Raw genomic sequence first — 6,320 nt, forward strand, 5'->3', positions numbered from 1 at the left:
TTAGTTACGGGTCAAAACTTAAATTTAAAAAATGAGTCAAAAATTGGCGTTTTAGTAAACAGGTCAAACATGATTATTATTATTATTATTATTATTATTATTATTATTATTATTATTATTAAACGGATCAAAATAATCATTTTTAGTACGCTGTTGTTTTTATTTAATATTCAACTGGTTCAAATTTGTGCCTTAATATTTAACTGGTTTAAATTTGTGCCATTGATTGGGGTAATTTGTTATGGTGTATGTAGGACTTTAGCAAACAAGCCTAAGATACTATTTTTAGTGAATAGGCCAAATTATAATTTTGTTGAACATTTTTTTAATTTAATTTTTTACTACTTATTTTGGTCTTTCAGGTTGATATTTATTTTGACAATGTTTAATGCCTTTGTTTTGGGGATGTATGTTTTTAAACGTGTATGAATGAATGATCCTGATAGTAAACTTTATATTTTTTTTGCATTGCAATCTATAAGTGATTATTGGACATCCTCATTTTACACTTTGCCAAACTTGAAAATTGTATGAGAAAGGATTCTTGAATTATTGAGAGAATTGGCTATAGATCTCATTACTTATATCACTTATTCATGTTATCATTTGGTTTTTATTTATGTATATTAGCTTTTACTTATGTGTTATTCGATCCTTATTTGATGGTTTCTTCTTGTCAAGATATGCTAAGGATAATTAATTTTTGTTAATTCAATTTTTTTAGCCAATCCCGTGTAATTCACGGGTTTATAACCTAGTACGTACATATGAGAGACGTAGCTTCTAGCTGTAAATAAGCTCAATTGGTTATACATAGACACGAGTGATTACACGCCTTCGGCTTTTGAGGCCAAAACGTCTTAAGAGTCCCTTTTCACTTTAAACCAAGGTTTAAACACATCACATCAATGTCTTGTGATACCTTTTGGTACGATAAAGCAAATATAATCCTTCGGATGATCAAGTAAATGTACAGTTTCCAGAAATAAATGCAACACACAAAACTTTTAACACATTTCTTTAAAAAGAAAGAACAAATCAAATATTGTAACAGGAAATGTTTATGTTAATATGCTATCTAGAATTACAAAAGATCATTTTTCGCCTAACAATCATTAACTTTAACCACAGGAAATAAAAATCCAACACAACAGTGTATCAATCTCTCACCTTAACGGTGGTCAGCAGCAGCAATCAAGTTTTTGCCATGTCAGCTCACGTTGCTTGGCTGCGTCGTCAACGTGGGCCCGTTTCTCAGCATACTGCTTTTGGCACTCCTCAAACAGCTTTGCATCCATTTCTTGAAACATTTTGCGCATGTTAACTGTTAATCCGTGCACTGCTGGATTCCAATGAGATTGAATATTGTTCTCGAGTGCTTCAAATACTAATGGTAAAATAACATTGCGGTTTTGAGCAATTAAGCTGATAATATGCTCGTTGTTCCATAAAAGTAGAGCTCGTTCTGCTGTCTGAAATATAGAATTTGACCGAATCAATACATTTACGAATGACATAATAAGCTTGTAAACAAGAGAATGAAGTTCCATTAAAGTACAATAATTTTGGTACATATTTGGTATATGAGTAAATCACCTTGCTAACCAATAAATGTACTTTCAAAATATGCAAAAACAATAACCATTGTAGTTGGAAAGAATGAGTGAAAACGGGATAAAAAATCATAAGTTAAAGAAGCATGTATATATACATCTATACATACGATATGCTATCATATACATACATACATATATATGTGTGTATGCATCATGCATGTATATGCACACACATAACTGGCATAAGTAAAAAATAAATATGCACATATGTATACACTCTATGTGTGCGTAAATATTTATAATATGCGTTTTGTAGATACATCTATATTGTGTATATCCAGACATATTTATGTGTGAATCTACAAGCTTAATTTTCATTTCACATACTATGTCTTGTTTGTACTCAATAGTAAATATTTTATACATTATAAGTAAATGTTCTACATTTGTTACAAAATTCACATACTGCCACATAACTCCTCTTCCCACAAACATTTGCAACTATTGATGCTTAAAATTTGTGACTTCAAGTAAATGAGACTGTCCAAAATATGAACTCGCAATCTCGCATTCAATAAAGTCACAGCACAAAAACCATCAATAGTTCACAGATAATCAAAATCAAGATGGAACAAATCTAGTGAAATTATTCAACAAAAGATTACAAACAGATTCATGGGTTGGACAAAAAAAAGTTACCATATTGTATATATTCAATTAAGGCACCATCAATAAGCAAAGTGACATAAACGCTAATATCAATAATCACGAAAATCAGTTAAACATATAAAATAATGAAATAGTAACTAAGTTTCTATATAGTTCCAATAAGGTTACTCATACTTTTTCTAGCTATAAAAAACACTCAAGTTTCAAATTGTTGCATCGTTGTGAAATTTTCATAACTGTTTTCAATGGCCTAATCCTCACAATTACCTTGAACCTGTATAAAAAAAAGTAACCAAGTTTCATACATGTTCCATTAAGTTCACGTAATATTAGCATTCATAAAGAAAAATTCACAACAATGGAATACTAAAAGTTGAGTGGTTTTAATAGTTAGAAAAAACTTTGCGTGGAAGTGAAGAAACTTGGTTTACTATTATGTGATATATACCCTAAACATAACTAGAAGCATAACTAGATAGGCATATAACTAACACCTGTGGTAACCATTGGCAGTTAGTTAACATTACTACACTAGTTAAGAGAAAAACAATTAAGTTTTAAATAATAAGCATCATTAACGTTCAATTTAACTTGGCCGATAATACGAAATCAATAAGCATGCCACATGGCAGCACCATTTACACTACATTGCAAAAGGTATATATATATCTAGACATATGCTTGCATATAAATACATATAGATGTGTGTACGTGTCATGTACGTACACACATGGCATGAGTAGAAATGTATAGGCACATATGAAAACAAGAGTGTGTGTGTGTGTGGATACTTATACATTCATCCAGTATAAAGTTGGAAATTCATGTATGTATATGTATGCATGCATACACAGACAAAACGAATCATTAAATGGATGAAAATGCATATGTACCTAAACTGTCAAAATCATTAAAGAGTCGCTCTTCAATGTTATTGAGTGTGTGTACCAATGTAAACTAACAACTAATATATAAAGAACCATTATAGATAAGCAATTTACCATAAATGTTAACATAAATTAACCACCAACATCAGTTAAACATAACTACATAAGCATATAATGAACACTGGTGGTAACCATTGACAGCCAATTAACTTGAACCATCCATTAAGCTTTAACATAAACAACATCTTAAGAATCAACATTCAATTTGCATTGGCCTGTAAAACCAAAATCATTATGGATGCCACATGGCAGCATCCTCGACACTACAAAGACAACCATTTATTGACACGAATACAACATAAATGATAAAATCTCTCTGTTGATATAAGTGACAAAAGCAACCATTTAATAACCACTTTAACGACGCGAGACAACATAAATGATTTCCAAAAAAAAAAATAAGATAAAGGAATTCTCAGACCTGAAAATGAGGGCTATTAAGACACCGAGCTATTTGTCTGAAAAGAGGAACCATACACTGCTGAAACTCAGCAGCCTGTGCCGCCTCCAATATTTCTTCAAGCTCTCCAAGAAGAAGTGTTTCCTTTTGACAGTTAGTAACCGGCCAATATTTAAGCAAACCCTTTATAACTGTATCCGCCAATTTGTTATCTTTTTCTACAAACTGAATAATACAGTACGAAAGCTGCTGATGATACATCCCAATCGATTTAGGTTTATGCAGCGGCACAAGCGCCCGCATTAGAAACAGCTTATGTTCCTCCTTCAACGGTAACGCAAAACCGTTAATAATACTTCCAAGTATTTCCAACAACTCACCAATACCATTATGCCTCTGTGTCTCATATATAAACCTATAAAAGATATTATTAATCGCTTTCCTAATAAACGGGCGGTGCACCATAAACTTCCCATAAATCCGGTGCAAAATAGTTTTCAAATACTCCCTTTCCCGCGGATCCTCAGAATCAAACATTTCTAGTAACTTTAACACAAACGAGTGATTAATAAACCGTTTCGCAACTTTCGCATCTGTTTCCGACGACACCACATACCTTAACAAAAGCTCGTAAACAAGCTGCAAATGCGACCACGAAGGATCAAGATACGTCTCCTCCTCATCTCCCTCAACGTTTTCTGACCCGGTATGTTCATGAGAACTCGGCGGCAAACACCTAAACACGTTAACCGAAACCATCTTAACCATTTCCTCCTGATTACCTTCACTAATCTTCCCCGAACCCGACTGCACAAAGTCCACAAGCTCAACAAGATTCAACCTTTTAATCTCCTTCTCCTTAATCGACTTCAACGTATCCGTAAAATCAAACTGGTGACAACAAACCCGACACTTTTTGGAAAACAAAGTCTGTCTTTCGCTGACCGGAACATCTCGAAACATGGGTAATGCTTCAATCCCCAAATTATCAAAAGGGTTTGAAGCATTACCCGAAACATTTCCGGGTTTCGATTGGTTTACAACAATATCAACATTGCCGGAAGCATTGCCGGAAACATTACCGGAAACATCAGTATCGGGTTTCGAGGGTTTCTTTTGTGCGCGTTTGATTAATTTGTTCAACATATAGCAATTGTATGATAACTGTATGATATTGTAATCAGATCAGTGAATATAATAGTCTTAATTGGATGAAACTGAAACTGATGGTTAATTTTTGAGATTTGGGTGAAAATGAAATAAAACCCTAGATGGGTATTATATGGATTGATGATTAGATATTAAGGGAAAGTGAAATGGGTACTTGATTAAAAGTGGGTTTGGGATGAAACGGCAGAGTGACGTGGTGAGATGGTGGTCGGCCGGTGACCGGCGGAGGTGATTGGTGGCGATCCATTTGAAGATGAGAGAGAAAGAGAGTGCGGGAGAAAAAGATAAAATTTATTGAGATGTATTTTTGAAAAACAAAATAATTTTTATTTTTTTTATTTTTAACGGATCACTTTTCAGACTGATGAATAGAACGTGATGACCAGTGTTTGAAGTTAAGTTCTAATCGGTTGTTGTGTTTGTAGAAGGTGAAAAATAATTTCATAAAAGTTAGTTGTAGATATAAGTATTGTAAACTAAAGACGTTTTCCTGGTTAAATATATCATTTTGGTTTAGTGGGAAGCTGACAATAAGAATGGAGTTTGTTTTTTAATTGGGATAGGTGAAGCGGGTTGCAAGCAAACTCAATATCTTTGTTTGGAGAGCTGAGAAGGGATGAATCTCGATCTACGATGCTCTTGTCTAAATAAATGTGTTTTTGAATTTGGATTTTTGCGAGACCTCTTTGTAATGGATCACGGAAATTTGCTAAACATATTTTGGTTTCGTGTGGTATGGCAACTTGGGTGTGGTATTTACTTAGTAAGACTAAGTGGTGTACGATCTCTTTCATCTTCGCATTTTATGTTTGCACTAATTACCTTTTTATTACTCTTTGCGGCTAGTGTGAAAATTGAGTTGTTCATGCAGTTGCTCTTTCTACGTAGTGGTATATTTCGAAGGCCCACAACAAGGCGGTGTTCGACAACAAAAAGTTTTCTCTTACTAGTATTGTCGAGGAGACATGAGCTTCTTAAGGATCAAGCATAGTGCTAAGTTGGACTATCTCAACATGAGCAGGTGGTTTAGTTTTAATATGTAATTTTTTTTTGTTTTCTGGATGTGAGTTTGTTTTCCCTGGATTTTTGGTTGAGCTTGGGGACTTGCTATGCTCCTATACGTGAAATTTGTCAAAAAAAAAAAGTAAGGGTAGTTTTAAAAATTATATTTAGACCATGTGTAGTCGTAAAGCTTCACATCTAGGGGTTATGCGCCACGTGGCACCCAGTCAGAGTTATGGTTTTGTACAAAAACAGGCTGTAGTCATAACTCTCCACATCCAGGGGTTATGCGCCACGTGGCGCCCAGTCATTATAATTTTATTTGTTTTTTTTAAATAATAATTCATTTAAATAAATTAACATAAAATAAAAAATACATTAAACTAAATTAAAAAAATACATCAAATTAAAATTAAAAAACATAAATAATACTAATAAAACTAAAACTCATTTATATTTTTCTAAAATTTTCGCTCGTCGATTGGCTTTTAGAGATTGGACTATCGGGTCGTATTCGGATAGCTCGTTTGATAAAATCTCGATGTCTTTGTCCATCTCATTCCTTCGAAGTAGGTC

At 33.4% G+C, this 6,320-nt stretch overlaps 1 pseudogene; it reads right to left on the reverse strand.

Moving 5' to 3' along the window:
• Nucleotides 1-1,181: 1,181 nt before the first annotated feature.
• On the reverse strand, nt 1,182-5,003 carry LOC143606620 (serine/threonine protein phosphatase 2A 57 kDa regulatory subunit B' beta isoform pseudogene; annotated as a pseudogene).
• Nucleotides 5,004-6,320: the final 1,317 nt, after the last annotated feature.

Source organism: Bidens hawaiensis, unplaced genomic scaffold (assembly GCF_021521415.1).
Source record: "Bidens hawaiensis isolate Kalapana, Puna unplaced genomic scaffold, B.hawaiensis_p1.1 tig00075973_1, whole genome shotgun sequence".
Classification (NCBI taxonomy): Eukaryota; Viridiplantae; Streptophyta; class Magnoliopsida; order Asterales; family Asteraceae; genus Bidens; species Bidens hawaiensis.